The sequence below is a fragment of the Halichoerus grypus genome, chromosome 8 (assembly GCF_964656455.1).
Source record: "Halichoerus grypus chromosome 8, mHalGry1.hap1.1, whole genome shotgun sequence".
NCBI classification, from domain to species: Eukaryota; Metazoa; Chordata; class Mammalia; order Carnivora; family Phocidae; genus Halichoerus; species Halichoerus grypus.
In genome coordinates, this window is record NC_135719.1 from 22,375,556 (window position 1) to 22,393,938 (window position 18,383).

Genomic DNA, 18,383 nt, shown 5'->3' on the forward strand with positions numbered 1-18,383 from the left:
ATGCATCACGCCTATCGGTAAAATAATGGCTTGTCTTTTCCACACCGCTGTGTTTGGCAGGCCTGTGCCTCCCATTTCCCCTCCTTGCTGTTTGACCTTTGTGGTTCCTTTCACCCGCAAGGTCAAGCCCTTAACATCAGGATTATGTTAAAAGAAAGACGAAAATTTTCGAAGAAACTTCTGGAATTATCAGGGTTACTCCAAGTGGGGACTGGTCCTCCTTTGTAAAGGGAGGAACCTAAATCTCAAGCCCAAATGATTCAAATCCCTACCAGCCTCTGAGTTTTGGACCAAATGGTGCCTCTTTTTTTTTTGCCCACAACGGCTATCCTGGCCACCATCTACCTCTGACCATGCTCAGCAGCGCCGCTCTCGCGACGTAACTTCATGATCTCCCATTTGCTACTGATTAATCTATGGTATTTTGGAAAATGGACCTAAACTGGAATGCTATGGTTAACTAACCAAAAGATGTCAAGGAGCCTTTATTTTTTAACTTCTTTTGCAAAAATGATTTTGGAGGGGTAGCAGACTGAAAAACGCTATCATGACCCATCATACACAGTCAGACCCCTCCCTGAGTGATAAAAGAATCCACTGCTTTCATTGCAGGAATGTAAGACTAAATGTCTTACCTGGAAGAAAACATTCAGTTCCCCATCTGATGAAGCTTTAGGGCAAACAGCAACCAGGCTTTTCTATCCGCTTTTCTCTACACTCAGACACCTAGGTCAAAAGAGAAGTCAAGTTAGGCTGAAATTTGTGTAATTTACAATCTCCTGCCTGTGGGCCAGAGCCAAAGGGCTCTTGGCTACAAAGTGTAAACAGAGCATTGTTGCCTCTTAATGTGGGTAATTGGTCCCAAATGCTGTTGCCACTTTTCAGATCAGACGCTTTACATACTTTTTAAAGGACCTGGGAATTTTCTCCTTTGGCAGGGAAAAGTTTGGAGTGTAACTGTCTTTTCATCAGCACTAAGACTCCTATAAACAGCCAGGTGATTTCATCTGGGGGCCGGTAAACACAGGAGGCTTGGGGCCTGCTCGGGGAGATCCATTCTGTTTTCGGATGTTCATTCATCTATCATTTGCTCCCACACCCGAGCCGACATCCGGGTGTTTACCTAACAGGCTCAGCTTCTCCAAGAGCCGAGCAGACAGGGCCACCTCTTAGAGGATGCCAGCCAGATTTCAGAAGCTGGGCTATGTCTCATCTTGGCATAATGTATTCTTATCGGTACGTTCCTTGAGGGTAACGCACCGTGATGAATTTGGCCGAAAACCAGTTGTTTTATGACATCATTTTCTGGGTAAAGTCCTAGGGATGCTATGCAAGAGAAGCCAGTGATTGTGGTGTTCTGGGAGGTCTTAGTCCAGGATTGGGAACAGTCGCGGGGACTATAGGCTGCGTGACCCCGGACAGGCAACATAACCTCCCTGAGCCTCAGTTTCCATATCTATAAAGTGCAGACGGTGATAGATACCTTGCAACTCACCGTGAGGATTAAATTAGAATATGAATATAAAGATTATGGGGCATTCCACATTATTATGATTATAGATTTTAAATATATATATATATACATTATATATTATGTAAAGCAGTTTTTAAACCATATTTTTTTCAGCCTATCTTTAAGTCAACCTACACAAGGCAGGGAACAAAATTTGTCTTTCCTGTGAAATCTCTTCAGGATTCCAAGAGAATATAGCTTTCATTATGGATCTGGCAAGTCATTGACAAAAATCTGAGTTCCCTTAATTTGCCTTTCTCTTAGAATTTCCTTTTTACCTATTTACAATATCCTTCATGACATTTTTAAGTCTTCATTTCTCCTCTAAATATTTCTGGAATCCTGTTGAGTTCTACATTAACTAATGTTTCTCCAAGTTTTACTTATTTAGTTTTTATTATTTTTTAATCTTTCCTCCCCAATCTCTCACTGGGTCATTCTTGTACTTTTTTCCTTTAAATTCCATTCCAGGGGCACCTGGTGGCTCGGCTGGTTAAGTGTCAGACTCTTGGTTTTGGCTCAGGTTGCGATCTCAGGGTCATGGGATGGAGCCCCAGGTCAGGCTCCGCACTCAGCACAGAGTCTGCTTCAGATTCTCTCTCTCCCTCTCCCTCTGCCTACCTGCCCCCCCTCCACGCACTCTCTCTCTCTAAAATAAATAAATAAATCTTAAAAAAAAATTCTACTCCATTTATCTCTATCTCCTTAGCATAGGGTATCCTACTTACGTCACATTCTAAGTGGAAGCTCCACAAAGACCTACGGGAGATTTGCGATGTCAATTCCCTTCCCACTTCTGGGATGAGGTTAGACAACACTGAGCTTTCTCTACTTGAGCCTTTCCCGTTAAATTTACTACTGTTCTTAGTAGTTTAAAAAACAGGAAAATATCTCTCCCATCCATAGTCTCTAGCAGTTTCTTTCCCCAACAACATGGTAATTCCATTTCCTCTGCAGGGTCAGCATGGCGTGGTGCTGGAGTGCGGATATTCCAGAACCAGACATTCTGGGGTTCAGATCCCCTTCGGGGCCATGTAACCTTGGGCAGTGCAAGTTATGTAACTTTCCTGTGCCTACTCTTTCTTATCAGCAAAATAGAGATAATAGTGTTTGTCTGGTACTATTATGGTAAACCAAGCTGAATCACCACAGGTAAAGTGCTTAAAACAGTGCCTGATTACAGTAAGCACTCAAGAAATGTTGGTTAGCAGTATTTTGCCGGGATTCTCCTTTTTAAAAAATCCTATGTGTATTTCACGGTCAATTTCCCCCTCTGTCTCTCCTAAGTGGTCATCTCTCCACATACATCATTGAAAATTTGCTTCATATACTGTTCTTCCCTACTTCTGAACTTTACAGGAAATGTGGGGAAAAAAAGAAAAAGACAAAACAGCCATTGCAAAAACATCTTCTGGTTCTCTTCCCCTGCCCATCATCTATTCATCATTAGCTAAAGTGGGATGAAAGTTTCGCTATGAAGCCACAACACAACTGTAGTTTACCTAAAGTTAGTGAGTCTGGGTCAGGTTTAGGAAAACCTGGTTTGAATTTTCAGTGAACCTCCTTTCTACTCTCAAATGCCAGAAGAGGATTTATAGTTTCAGGTGGATAGCAAATGAAATTTGGTAAGTTCATCTGGGTTTTACTTTGGGTTTATCATTCGAATGAACTCAAATTTCATGCAGCCTTAATCCTTATATTTATGGTTTTTCTGCCATATTCACCTCAGTTGATAAAAAAAATTTTTTTTAAATAAAAATTGAGACACGCTGTTTGGTATTTGAGCAAATAGCAATATTGCGCAATGTATGCATTCCTTTGTCTTAATGATAAAAAAATTATGAGGAAAATATATTTTGGGTAACGTGCTTTAAGGAAAAAAGCTATTTTGGCAAATATTCCTCCTTCTTTCATACTGTGTTTATTAACCATGAAATTCCAAACTGACCAGATGATAATTAACAAAATTATCTATTTCTGTCGACATTTCAAGATCTGCACTGCATCATCTTTTATCACTGGCTCAGTTAAACTGTGACTTTAAAATCAAATTTGTATAATTTAAGCTTTCTCCATTTTTGCATTTCATCCCCCAGAAGTCAGAAACCCAGACTTTAAACTAGCTAATTTCCTCAAATTATAGGCTAGAGGTTTGAGGAGATTTAAGGATAGATCTTTTATGTCAAAATGATAGGTCCACAGTTTGTGATTGATGATCTTGTACATATAAATGATATATGCCCATTAGATAAAGGGGCCTTCTGGGATGAGAAAATTAGGCAAAAGTGAGCCTAGAGAAATTTCTAAATCCTACATTTGCCGAGATAGGGGCAACATGCTTCCAGCTTCTCTTTTATTATAAGATGAAATAATCTTAAATAACTTGCATATAGAGATTAATATATCAATGCACCCTAAAAAGATTATTAACGTAAAAGTGCATTTTTCACTCTAACAGTTAAGTGGAAGCTTTCTAGTTACATTACTTTGAATATCTACTTCGTAATTTAACCAAACAAAGTTATTCTGGAATTAATTTTTTTCCTTAAGAAATGAGCACTAGATAAAATTCCCCCAAATACTACTAATACCTTTTCATAAATTGACCATATTTTACGTTATTTTAAAAATTAAAACCTAAAAACAGAAAATGTCATGGGTTTTTTTTCTTCTTCTAATCTGTAGTCCCCAAATGACTGCTCATAAAAATAAACTTTACAACATCTTTGAGAATCCCAAAGAAGCCTGGTCAAGATTTTTTTGGCTGGAAAAGAAAGCAGTTTTGATATTCAAAAATTTGGCCTCCCTTAGTCAATCCCCAGAAGGGAAAAAAAATCAGCTAATCTTAGAAAGATGGTAAATTTAAGTGATTCTCTAATCCAAGTTAGTCCTCAATCATGTTTTGAAATATGATCAAACAATAAAGACTGGGAAGAGTCAGAACGTTTCAAAAATAACTCAAAATAGAAAAATTGAGCATTTCTTTAAGAGGCTTTTCTGTTTCTAAATTAGAGGATGAATAGCATCTTACGGGAAAATAGCAAAGTTTGCGCTGGTATGCCCACTTTATGGTAAAACACACACAAAAAAGATCCACTAACGTATTCTATTACTGCACCCTTTAAGACAGTATTAAACATCAGATTTTTGTTGGTCAAGTATTCCAGGTGTCATACTGGGCAGCAAACCCAGCTAAACACGGACACATCCATACACAGCTCTAACAGCCATCCTATAAACAACTCGGCAGGCACGCACACTTGCACACGCATGCGCACACACAAACATGCATCCACGAAACCTGACCAGGCTTTGCTCTGAGTCCCTGATAACTCTGGCCCTAGAAAGAATTTTAATCTACATGGTTTGAAAATAGGGGCCTTTTAAATATGCTGCAAACAATTTGTGATGGTCATCTCTAAAATGCTGCTCCATTATCCTTTTCCATTTGGAATGAATGAGGCTAATTAATTTCAGGCCATACTTGATGAGGTCAGCACCATACGAGGGGTGCGTGCTAGACATTGCTAATCTCTTTCAGCTGAGAGTGATGAATTAAAGATGAAGCATGCCTTTGCAGGCCTAATTTAGAATGTATATCAAAAAACCTACAGCAAATAATACTATACCCTACAACAAAGGAAAACTTGTTCTCTGAGGCTCCCTGAGTTGTGTTGATTTTAAAGACATTTTCAGTCTTCTTTGGAATTCCAGCTGTGGATGGCTGAACCATATCAAGAAAATCAAGCCATCTCTCACACATGGCCATGTGGACAAAAAGTGGGATTAAAGGAAAGAAAGAAGGAAAACAAAAACAAAATACAACAATCAGGGTTTGATCCCCTGTGTATTAAAATTCCACCTACACATTACGCTTTTTTTTTTTTTTTTTTTCCCAGAGCTACCAGACTGACAAAGATCCCAAATTAGCAATACCTGTATTCAAGCAGTGACCACCCAGCTCTGCTGGGACATTTCAAAGCAACATGCTAAATGAGGCAGCCTGTTGTTTTTAAAGCAGATATCCTAATGAGGCTTATTAGGTTTTTCCATGTCTCTATTTTGAAAGCCAATAGAGATTGACCAGGTAGATAATGTGATACCTTTTATTAAGCCAAGAAAGAAATTGTAATACAGATGCCTCCAGGCCAAAATGTTCTTATGAAAGTTAAATGCTAAGCCAACTTCCCAGTCGTGAAAAGGGGAGGTACTCAACTGATCTAAACTCTAAAGAGAAGGAATTAGTCATGATTTCTCAAAGATAACAACCACGAGTCCCTAAGGGTAACAAAGAAGGTGGCACAGCCCAGAGACTAGAGCATACACCTTGCAAAAAATATTTCAGCAAACCTAGCAAGAGAAATCCTGATGATTACCCTAATGATTTCGGAATTTCTAACTGGTGGCCACAACAGCTCTGACTCTATCCCAGTAGCCCTCATTAGAACAAAGCTGCTTCGAATTAGGTCCAATTTACATGCTGAATCAATCTTTCATCCCTTTGATTGCTTCTGAAAATATTTATATTTCTTAATAATGCACATTTTGTCTTGCAACTTCTGATGAAACCCAGACAGGGGGTCCCAAAGCAGGCAAATGTATGTGGAAGGGTGACTGGGGACAGGAAAGGGAAGATAAAAAACACAGGTTTTTCCGACTGGGGAACCATTAGAGAATATAAATCTAGCAAGTTTGGTTATGTAAGCATCAGAGGAGGGTTGTAATAAATACAGATTGGAATATTATAGTGGCCTAATGGAGATTACGGCATATTCTTATTATTGTGTGATTCTTCATTGCAGTTTCGACTATTTGGCTGGTTAACTTAATAGATTTTATGAAAAGTTATTGTGGGATAGATCCAGGAAGATATCATAGTGCAACCAATAATAACCCACATGACCCCTCATATCAAAAAATAGAGTAATACTTATAAAGGATATGTGACCAGATGATCTAAAGTATGTTTTCATTGAATAAGGAACATAGCATTGGGAAGATGGGTTTTTTGGGGGGGTGGGGGAGCAGTGGGAGTGGATTCCTGGTTTGGGGGGCTGAGAGAAAAGGAGCCCACTTTCTCCCTGTCACCAGTCAGCTGGGTGACCTTACATAAGTCCCCTAACTGCTCCAGACCTCGGGTTTTTCTTCTTCTATCTGGGACAGTTTTTCTTGTAAGTTTTAAATTGTATGGTTTTCTAAAGAATGATCATTGTCTTAAGTATTCACTGCCCTCTGGAAGCAGAGAGGAAGAAAGCACAGATCTTGTCTGATGTTAAGTGTCTCCAGTCTGAGGGATGGGGGCCATACCTTCTCAAAGTGCCCTACATGTCCCTCATCCCCACTCACCTCTTCAAACATGGCTGCCATTTCTGTTCCTCATTTTTTTCCCCCTAGGCACCATGACAGAATAAAGCACCCAAAACCAATGCCTATAGTTTCATTGACTCCAATCACCCCATTTTAGAGATGAGGGACATAAAAACCAAAGACACTGAAGTCACACAGTAACTGGTAAAGCTAGAACCTAAACCCAGGTCTCCTTGTTTCCAAACCAAGGTCTATTCGGCTATGACAAACTGCCTCAGAGTCTGAGGGATTTTTAGATTCCAAAAATAAGTGGGATTTCTTGTGACCACCCCATACTACTGAAGACTCCTTACAGTTAGGAACAGGAGCATAGGAGAGGACAGTGGCTTTGAATGTAGGCTTCTTGGACTTGAATAACTTGTCCCCAGTGTAGAAACAATGCGAGTTTCGGGTGAGTCCCTAAACTCTGTGAGACTCTGGGTTTTTGTTTTTTTTGTTTTTTTTTTTTCCCCGCTTGGATAATGGAAATAATAACTGTATCTACCTCAGAGAGCTGGATAGAGATTAAAATGAATATATTTATATGAACGTATTGAGATTAAATGAAGTGGCATATATGTTTCCCATAGTTGTGGTCTATAGCAAATGTTACCTGCTATTCGTTCCATCATCATCATCTTCTTCATGTACATAATGACTAGCAGTAAAGAGACACTGAAAGGTACCTAGGAAATGTAGTTATGAATTCTGGCTGAGCTCCTGTTGGCTCCATGCCTCAGATAACTCTCAGAGCCTCAGTTTACTCATCAGCAAAATGGGAATTCAAACTATCTGCCTGTGAAGAACTGCAGTAAAAATCAAGTGGGTTATGCACACAAGATAATTTTTAAGCAGGTAGAACCTGATAAAACCTCATGGGTTCATGGTTCTATTAAAACATTATTCTTCCTAGGTTGGAAACCCTCCGGATGCCTGGAGTTGGTTAACAGATAATAAAAGAGATAATGCCACTGTTTTACTTCTCAAATAAGCCACCTTAGACATAAAACACCATTAAATCATAAAAGAATAAATTCATTTCCTCAATTATCACCATTATCCACTTAATCCTATTCTACTGTTCTCTACCTAAACTTGTGGTTCTCTCATAATTTTCTCTTACCAGAGGATTAGATAGCAAATAGCTCACAGGGACGAGTTTAGAACAGGAAAACAGCAAACCTACTCTCCTCTTTGCCTTCCAAGTAAGGAAGAGAAATATCTCAAGGCAAAGAAAATGCATTTTTATGAAATATTAAATGCGGGCTTCCAAGAAGCCTTTATACCCCTGTTAAAATACTATCAAACTTTGCTATTGACTAGCCAGCTGTCTGTTGCATGTGAACTTAAAAACGTATTCATTATTGAGATATAATTTTGTTCAAGCTAAAGAAGCATCATGGGCTTGGGAATTGTTTTCTGAGTGGGATTATTAAAGGGTTTGAGGCCTAAAGGTGTATGTCTATTTTAAAAAGAAATTTTCTGATTGCAGATAACTTCTCAATTTGATTTAGTGTCGAACGATAGTGATGGGGTTGATAAGTGAGCGTTCATCGGTAATTCATCTTGTGCTGGTAGAAATTTACAGCAAAGCAGTGCTTTCCCACCAGTGACAAGCCCTATTAATCTTCTTCAGACACATTTCAATAGGTGTCCCCATCTGTGGCCAACATCTAAACACTCTGGCATCGCCGGTGACTTGAAGACACCTTCATTTCAAGTTACACTACTGAAAATGTGATACTAGATTGTACTCTATTTTTTAACCTAATTCTCTCTCTTCATTCAATTAGCCTTTCTTGCCTGGATTTTCTGCTCATGTGTAACATCATTTCCCAGGGAGAGCTCTCAAAGATTTGGTTTCTTAGAGATGCGCAATCTCCTCCAAGGTTAACAACCAACAACTTTTTTACAAATTAAAATTGCATAGATCCCAGTCCTGACAGTCACTGGCCTCTGATTGCATATATCCTTAGAAAGTAGAACCTGCTCAAAGAAAGCCTGCCTGTGCATTTGAGAGGGCTTAGCAAAAGGGGGGAGGCCATAAAATCCATTTGTGTTCATATTCGGAATGCAATTTATTATCCTGATCTATGATGTTTAATTTCAGTGCAGGAGAATGCTGAGAAAAGGAGAGGCAATTAAGAAAAGAGGGTGATGGAAATGCAGCCCCGCGTTCAAATAGCCACATTTACTCAGCAGATTCAGTCCATAGGATAAACCCCCTCTCCTGTTCCTTTGCATCTGTTGGGGGACCTCCCGTTAGGGAAAGAAATGCAATAATCACTTTAGGGATAGATTATTTCTCCTAAATTGCCTTTATTCTACAGGCAACATGCTCTATCTGGCTGCAAGTTTAGTCCCGGCAAAAAATGTGGAGGGAGTGTTTGATTTTGGATTGCACCTAAGTGCTTTTTTTTGTGCCATTTTCAACCTCATAATGGGTTTGGTCTTGCAAAGAAATAGGATTTGAACAGCATTTTTCTTGTGCACTTTAGAAACCTTTCAAATGAGAAAAGTCCCTGACACATTCTTACTTCAGAAAGGTTAGATACACCTGCATAATGAATGGAATTATTCTTAACTTCATGGAACTTTTTGTCCATATGTGATCTGAAATATATATGTGTTACTCACAAGTGTGTGTGTGTGTGTACGATAAAGATATGCATTCTCAAAAAAGTCTCCCTCCCTTCCTGAAATTATTCTTCCCAATGATCCTTTAAGTTTCTTATAGATCTCAATAACCTTATTGTAGGTGGCAAGTTTAAATGTGCCATATTAATAAGTTGTTATCCAAGACAAATTAAGTCCTTATGTGTCAAAAGCACTCGGCACTGGATTATCTACAAGACAAGTATTTATTGAGTAAATGTTCAGTCCAATTTCATTTTAATGTGGCTGACTGTATGTTTCAGCCTCTTAGGCAGAGATAAAAACACTCAGACCTATAACTGTTTGCAACATTACACCTAACTTGTCTATTTCTATTATTGTCTCCTAATTTAGAATATGGAAAGAAGGCTTTTTTGGGGGGGGGGCGGTTGTTGTTGTTCTGAAGAGCAGGGAGAGAGATAGAAAAAGGGCTGGCATTCAGCCTAAAGAGAAATCATTGAAACAAATTAATCCTATGCCGTTTAAATTGACATGGTAATCCATCATCAGAGAAGGCAAACTCTGAAAGCAATCTAGAATCTGCCCTGCTCTTTCACTGGCCCTGGAGGCACAAAGACAGATAGTAAAGGGGGGGGGGGGAGGATCATAAAAGTTAGGAATGACTTAGAAAATAATAAAATTGATTATATCAGCTCTCACTGTCCAGCCTCTGAAAACCTCCTTTGGAAAGGCGAGGTTAACTTTCAACAGTTGCTTTCAAAGTTTGCTTCTAAGTGGTAGGTCATCTGCAGTGGAGTTCCGACAGTTTGCCTCCTTCTCAAGGCTGCCAGGTTGCTGACTAGTGTAACCGCAGCCTGCCGCATTTAAAAAGTAGACCAACTAGGAGCTCTGGCAGGACCCACACTTACACAGAAACTTTCCCTACAGTGGTAAGGGGATTCTTATGTGGGGTTTAGGATTGGGATTTGTTTTTGTGTTTTGTTATTGTTGTTTATTGGTGGGGAGGAATGGGAGGGAATCTTTTTCTTCTTCTTCTTTTTTTTTTCTCCTATAATCATCTTTTTTTACACTCAATGAAAGTGCATGTTATTGTAATTTTTAAAGTATAACTTTCATAACATCTTTAAAAACAGAGGCAAGCCACCATGCCCTGTCTCTTATTTGTGTCTTTTATTTTGGAGGCTGATTTTTCTAATCTTCCTTCGCTTCAAAAAGCCTGTGATGATGATATGTTGTTAAACCTTGTTCAAAATTCATAAATTATATATAAAACTGAAGTGTCACATCCTGGTTGATAGTTAAGATGAAAAAAACCCTTACTAAGAGCTCCATTGTAAAAACAGTGTGCCTGTATTTTCAACACACAGAATCCTAAGTTGTTTTTTTCTTTCTCTTTAGTGTATTTATGTAATGTTTTTATTTTTGTTTTTGGGGGGCAGGGGGGTTGCAGAACCTCGCCTCCTCATTATTGCCTAGACATATAAACTTGAACACAGAAATGAATACTATTTTTAATAATGCATTAAGCTATAAAAGCAAGAGAATTTGAAGATTCTTTTTTTTAATCTCAAAATCTACTCTAACAATAGACAGTGTGTGAAGACAAAAACCCAGATACCTTAGTGCCAAAGGCAAGAAGGCAGAAGGACACGAATATAAACCATACCCCACAGCTGCCCTATTTAAATTTATCTAGGATAGAGTTTCTTCCAGTTTATTAAGAAAACTTTATATGTTCCTGAAACTTCAAAGTAAACATCACACCTCTTTTCTATGAACAGAATTTCTATTCACTGGTTTTTAAAAGAGGGTGAATAATTCTTGCATATTGACTAATGCTTTTTAAAGCACGTAAGCACAAAAGACAAATTAAATGCATTTCCAGGGTAAATAGGAAGAGAGTTAAAGGCTTTTATATAAAATATTCATCCACAGCCATGCCAGTAACAATGTTAAGAGTTATTAGCAAAGAAGAAGGAGGTTTAGATGTTTGTGTGTTTGTTTTAAATAGAACCTAGGAAATTTAAATAGTAGTTCTTCAATAACTGAACATTGAATTGCACTTTCTGAAAAAGATCTGATGCCTTTGATTTTGTTTTCTATTTAGAAACAATGTAGGTTTTAGCAAAATAGTGTATGATTTTAAAAGCCATTAAATCAACCAGTATCATATGAAAAGAATCAATGAGTAAATAAGCATTAAATCTTGGAGACTGAAAAAAATTACTGTTTAGCCCCCACCCCTCCACACCCCCCATGCCCCTTACATCTGACCATGCTCTAACTTCCTTCTAATTGTATGGTAATATGGCAACAAAGTATATGCAAAATGAAAATCTGCATCATAACTTGTGGAGTCAATAAATGAGCTATCAACATACATTCTGCAAAGAAATAGGGTTGCCTAATTTTTTAACTTCCCCCTGACATATGATATGATGTGGTCCTGTCAAGAAATACCCAATGTGACATTTTTCACTGAAGCCAACATTCCCTTCCTTTTATGTTTTCACTTTTGCTTTAAACTGTTTTAAGTGATATCATCTAAATCAATTTACCTCAGTCAAGCACTTCGTAATCTCTTCGATAAGGCTGATTAATTTATTATAAATTGTAATGGACAGATGGGAAAAGTACCTTTCTCTATCCTATATTCAAAATAAAAGGACCAGTGTACATTTTATTTAAATGTTATACTTTGTAAACTCTCAAGATGAAACTTCCTACGCTCAAGGAGCTGAATATCATGTTATAAACATCCTCCACTTAATTTTGAACAGAAGTCCTTTATTTCTAATGCGTACCTTCAACATTTCAAGAAATCAGCCTTTGAAGAGGAGAAATGCAGTTGGTAAATTAATTAATTAATTATGTTTTCTAAATTCACACATAATGTTTTTCTATTATGGCAGTGTGTCTGTCTTTGTTCATCTACTTCTTTAATTATATGCTTTATGTTGAAACTTTTCTTTCAGCCTTCTAAAAACCAGTAGAATGAAAATTAATCCTTAAATTATTTTCCTCCTTGCAAAATGCACCTTGAGTTTGTGGCTAAAGGAAATTAAATCAGATAACCCCCCTTTGTTGTTCTGTTTGTATTTTATTTAAGTACACTGATGCAGCTAATCAACAATATTAATTTATCTGGATACCTGCCTTACTAATACTTTCGCATTTAAGTGACTGGCACTTGATATCATTTGAGTAATGCTTTTTTTTGACATACCAAAAATGAACTGTCATTTTAAAGATTTCATTACCAGGCTCTTGCAAAAAAGGGGAAAAATATAGAATTAGATGATCTTTCCTCACTCTGTCCACTTCTAAATAAGAGCTGATGTCCACATGGCTTTAGATGTCTTTAGAACTTTCTCATCGGGAATTGCCTTGCACTGTAAAATTAAAAGCATGTATAGCCCACATGAGACTTGGTTACATGGGCAACAAGGCTATCTGTTGATCTAGAACCTACTCTCTTTTAATTCTTCAATTCATTGAAGAGTAAAATAGAGGATCATGTTGTTGAATTTTTTAAATATATATTAAGCAAAAGATGCTCATCTTTTGTTTAAATGCCCTGCCAAAGCTGCCAAACTGAAAATTGACATTTTTACTTTGAAGTGTCTTTTTATGATTCTGCAAGGCACAATAGCCTTACCATTACTAACTTGCTTCAGCTTGTATTTCAACAATAGTGATTCCAAGGAGCTCATTCAAGACTCTTTTTTGCACTGCTTTCTGAAGCCAGACCCCTGCATGTACACATGAGTGACAGCCTCTATCTAGTGCTTGAGTATATGAACCTTTAATCCATCAAAAAACTTCTAACACCATAAGAATATATACATACCCATGCGCATACACCTTCATGCAAATAACTATTATATAACTACCCATTAAAATGCCACCAGGTTTAAAGCCAGCAGAATGAATATTTTCCTAATCTCATCCAGATTTTATGGCTATAATTTGGCTACTGGCAAGATTCTAAATTAGCTTTTACTTAAATGAAAGAAGGTAAAATATGTAGTAGATTTGGGGGTTTTGAAACCCCCTCCCACGATAATCTCCTGTTGTAGACATGTTAGAAATATTGTTTAAAGTGAGCTGGGTGGTCAGTTAAATGGAAGAAAATATTTCACTACATTATGTTTTCCTATTCCCTAAAGTCCACCTCCATGGAGTGAGCTTCCTTGATGGATGAGACTGTTGTCTCCCTGAATGGAAACCTGCTTTCCTAGGACGGATGGGGGTGGGGGAGACCAGTGAAGGGCAGGGAGCTCTAAATCCCTGCAACTAGAGTGAATTTTCCTTCCCCGCCCTCCCCTCCCTCCTGTCCTTCCTCTCTGCCTTCCTACCTTCCTCTCTTCTTCCCTTCCTTCCCCTTTCTTGCTTCCTTCTTTGCTACAGCCCCTTTGGTATATTAGTGTAGTTAACCTTCGCTCTGGCCAAGACCAAGAAGGGCTAATGGAGACCCGGTTCGTGACCGCCTCAGGTCAGCGATACTCTAGAGCTGCCATCCCAGGAATTAGAGGATTATCAAGGAAGGAATTTGAGGCACCAATCGCCTCACACCTGAACACATCGCTCCAATCCATTAAGATTCATAATAATAATAATAATAATAATAATAATCCCTTCTGAAAAAACGGTTAATTGGATCTGAAGTTATATTTCCTGTTGCATTGAGGGGCCAAGCAGGGCAACCTGAACTGAATTCCTCAGGCTGCCAAGAAAATCGAGCAATCTGGGGGGTGGAGGGAGGAGGAGGGATAAACAAACAAACAAACAAACAAATAATCTATCAGCTTCTTCAGAAAGAGCAGATTTTTAAGAAAAGGTCAGGTGCTGGAAAAGGAAGAAGAAACGAAAGAGATTCTCCCCTTTCCTCACCTTCCGCCCCTCCTATTCCCCCCAAAATTAGTGTCCTCTTGATTATTTGCAGCTGTGTCGAACCTCGAGGTTTGTTCACAGGAGCCAGCGAGACTCCCGCTTCCAGAAGTGAAAAGCCATTTTCACGCCAGGACTTTGCTGCTTGAGTTTGGGGAGAAGGTCTCCTCTCCCTCCCAGCGACCCCTCCCCCCAAAGCCTTGCTAACTTCAGCGAGCCCTGGAAGCCTTAGCCCCTCTGCCACTTGAGGCTCTTGCACCCAGCCCTGGGGGCCACAGACCGATTTCCATCGCTGGAGCGTGGCTTGATTCCCCCAAAGCTAATTTCCCGCCCTGGAGAGCACGGAGACGCGCTGGGGGCTCCGCTGGTGTATGTCACCCTGCCCCTGCCTTCCTCGTCGGCCTCAGACTTCCTCCCACCTGCCCAGGAGCCCCGAACCTGCCATCCACTTAGCCCTGTGGTCCGCAGCGGGTTCCGCCACCCGGCGGCCGCCCTAGACACTGGGTAGGTGGGAGGGACAGGCAGCCAGCGGGGCTGGGCCGCTGCGTCCTCTTTGGGAACATCAAAGGAGAAAAGGGACAGAGATAAATCAAGGAGAAAGTTCGGAGATGCTGCGGGTCGCGGCTGGGGCGGAAAAATACAACCCGTTTGGGTCACACCTTTACTCCAGGAGGCTGCCTGGAGAGACCGCACTGTGGGGGGACCTGCCACCGTCCCCGCGCCGGGCCTGCGTTCCACTCCGGTGGCCACCTGACCACTGTCCCTCCTAAGCGTGGAGCCCGTGGCTCCCAAGCCCTTGGCCCCGTGGCGGCCCGGGCAACCCTTCCCGGGCGGCGGCCGGGAGAAGCCAAGGCGGGCCGCGGCGGACTCCCTGCGGATTGCCGCGCCCTTGCGTCTCCCGTCGAGTAGGGAGACACGGAGGCCTGCGCCCGGGAGCTCCCTGGCGGTGGTCCGGCCGCCCCCCTCGAGGGCTGCTCCCCCTTCTCAGCCTCGCCAAATCCCTGAAAGCCTGGGCCCCCTTCGTCACCCCGGGGGCTTCTAATCACTCCGTATCGATTTCCCTAACTCTTTTCATCCCGTTGAAGACACATCTTAAAACACTCCAGCCCGGAGTGTGCTCTGGGCTTTATCCACACTAATAAAATGATTTACCCTTCTCTCTGCGCTCTCCTCACAGAGGAAAATCGTTCGAGCCCCGGCTACTTGTGTGTGATCAGTAAATATTTAGTGCGGTGACATCCTCAGCTAGGCTTCGGATCGATTCGGGGACCACCGGGAGGTGCGCACGGTCCGGGCGGGGCCGCGCCGAGCCCGCCGAGAGGACTCCTCCCGCCCTCGCCGCCCGCCGCTGATTTACGGCCTCGGCAACCAGCAAAAGGGGGCGAAAGCGCGCCGGGAAAATTGGCTTTTCAACCTTTTTACTTTTGACATTCAGCCACCTCCCCAGGCTCTAATTCTCGCCTCTTCTCCTTCCCACCGCCCTCCGCTCCCGGCCAAGGGCGCCCTGTGCGCCCCGCGCGCCCTTCCTGCGGCAGCGCGCTGCGCTCGCGCCCCCGCGGCCCGGGGACCACCTATCACAGCCCTGCGCCGCGACGCGGGGAGGCCCAGGCCCCTGCTCTGGGGGTCGTCGCCTTCGGGGCGAGGTGCACTCTGCCCGCCCACACCTCAGAGGGCGGAGAGAGGGTGGAGAGGCCCACATCTCCATTCGCCGAACGAGGAGCCACTCTCGCTACCTTTTCTCCGACCCTCGGTCATGCCCCTATTTCTGAGGCTGGTCCTCGACGCCCCTTGGGCCGGAGGGCGTCGGGTGGGAACTTTGCTTTCCTCGCAGAGAAGCTCCCGTTAGAAGCGAAAAAGCGTTGGGCGTGGATGTGTTGGAAGGGGGGCCTCCTGCCCTGACCTTGGGTGCTAGAGGGCTGCGGGCCCCGCAGGGGCAATGTCCACGTCCCCCCGGCCCTCCCCGCCTCCCCTGGGAGCGCACACTCACTGCAAGGCCGCGCCCTGGACCTGGACCCCAGGCAGTGGGCCCGACCCGGACTCGCCTCTCCTTCGGGACCCGCCACCTCGGACGACTACATTGTCCGAGTAGAGAGATGTAAGGGCTTCTAAGGCTCTAGGTTTCCACCGCTCTTCCGCCGGGGGGGAGGGGGGGGCGCGGCTGGGGCCTGAAAGACTTCAACACTGTTGCCCACCTGTTAGCGGGCCTGCTCTCCTCTCACCTGGGGCCCGGGACTCTGCAGTTCCCTCGGGCCCAGGGAGGAAGGTGAGCGACCTTGCTGGGTCCGCGCACCCCTCCCCAAAGCTAGCGCCCTCTCCTTTGTCCTACTCCTGATTCTCTAAACTGCCTTATCTGCAGACTATATCTTTATACTAATGCATACTTAATTGGTCCGTCTTGACTGTCCATATAAAACAATTTAATTAGGGTGCTTTCTTGCTTTGGAGAGCAAAGAAAAAAAATCTGCCCAGTGCTTATTGTATTTAGCACCAATACAGGCAGAAAATGTAGCACAAGTTTTTGGTTGAAAGAGCACCTCTGTGCCCATTGAAGGGCGTTGATCCGAAAAGACAGAAAGGACAAGTAAAATCGATTTGAAGCGACCCTCTCTGTCCCTTTCACACCATTCAGAAACTCCATTCCTTCTAAGACAAAGACCAGCGCCTTGGGAATTCTCAGGGAAAAAGAGGACTCCAGTCCCACAAGCCTAGGGCACTTTTTAAAAATCCTCAATATTGCACTTAAGACCGGCTCTCGGTTTTCTGTGCCCCCCGCGTGTGGGTTTCACAGACACCCCCTCCGAAGCGCCAGGGAGTATGGCTGACGACACCCCCACCCCTCTGCGCGTTCGGCCTTCTGGCCAGGCCAGACAAGCCTTTTAGGGTTAGTGCAGCCCTCACCTTTGACCCCCAAGATCGGAGTGACTGCCACGGTGCAGAGTGCAGAGTTACAACTCAGGCCAAAGTTAAAACAAGACCAAAAAAAAAAAAAAAAAAAAAAACACTTCTCTACTCCCAACCCAGGGAAACCGGTTCTGGTTCCGCCGCCTGAGCCACCTTACCCAATAACCCCCTCCACCTCAACTTTTTTTTTTTTCTTCTTCTTCTTCTTCTTCTCTTGCAATGAACTGCCCTAGCCACCTCTGAAGGAAGGAACTTAAGTTGTCAGGGCAGCGTCGCTGGGTTGCGGTGAGTTGTCCTCCATAAGGAACCCGAATGCCAGGTTATCCGACAGGCGCCCAGGCTGGGGAAGGCGGTCATCGATCAGACCTGGCAGGGAAGGGAGGAGGGAGAAGAGGAGAGAGGAGGGCAGAGGAGGAGAGAGGCTGGGCAGTGATCACCTTCACCTGCCCGAGCCCAGCCCCCCTGTTGAACTATCCCTCGACCTCCTGCCGGGGTTAAAGGGGGCGGGGGCGGAAGGGAGGTGGCACCCCACCCCAGTTACACAAGTGGCCTCCTTCTATAAGAGAATGAGTTCACCACCTCCCCAGAGAAGCCTCACCATCCATCCACTCAATATAACTGATGAGACAAACCACAAGGAAAAACTTCTGTAGCCCATATTTATGGTATTAATGAATAGTTAAAAAAAGATTTACACTTCTTATGATCAATATTCTGAGTTATTTCCCTCAAAGTATATAATTACAGTGTCTTCAGAGTTTTCATCATTGTTTGAGGTGGCAAAACCATTTGTAATTTTCATTAGCCAGTAAACATGTAATTAACATTCAGCACTGTGTTTAACTTAATTCCTGTTTAAGACAAGGACAAGAAGCAGCCGAAGAGCGTTAGTTCCATTTGTCAAGTCTGACATACATCTTACCATAACAGTTTCCTAAAATAAAAGATCCGTGTTTCCCCATTATTCTTCTCTTAAAACAAAAAAATCCATTAGTTAAAACTGTATTAAAACTGCAAGAGGCAACATAGTTTATTCTCAATTTTGTCTAGTTACTGTATTCCTGCTTCCTTTTTTCATTTGGGAGGGTGGGTGAAGGGAGGGGGCTAATTAAACATT

General features: G+C 42.3%; 1 long non-coding RNA gene across 3 annotated transcripts in view; it reads right to left on the reverse strand.

Annotated features, from left to right (window-relative positions):
- The window catches only part of LOC144382856 (uncharacterized), a 35,074-nt gene that overhangs the window by 13,264 nt on the left and 3,427 nt on the right, over positions 1-18,383 (reverse strand). For 2 of the 3 annotated variants that reach the window (XR_013450300.1, XR_013450299.1), the window contains exons 1-2: positions 16,353-16,448; positions 636-726 (exon numbers count right to left, since the gene is read on the reverse strand). This is a non-coding gene — a long non-coding RNA (uncharacterized LOC144382856). Of the gene's footprint in view, positions 1-635; positions 727-16,352; positions 16,449-18,383 lie in introns of those variants that run through there. The other variant, XR_013450301.1, reaches the window with a different exon arrangement.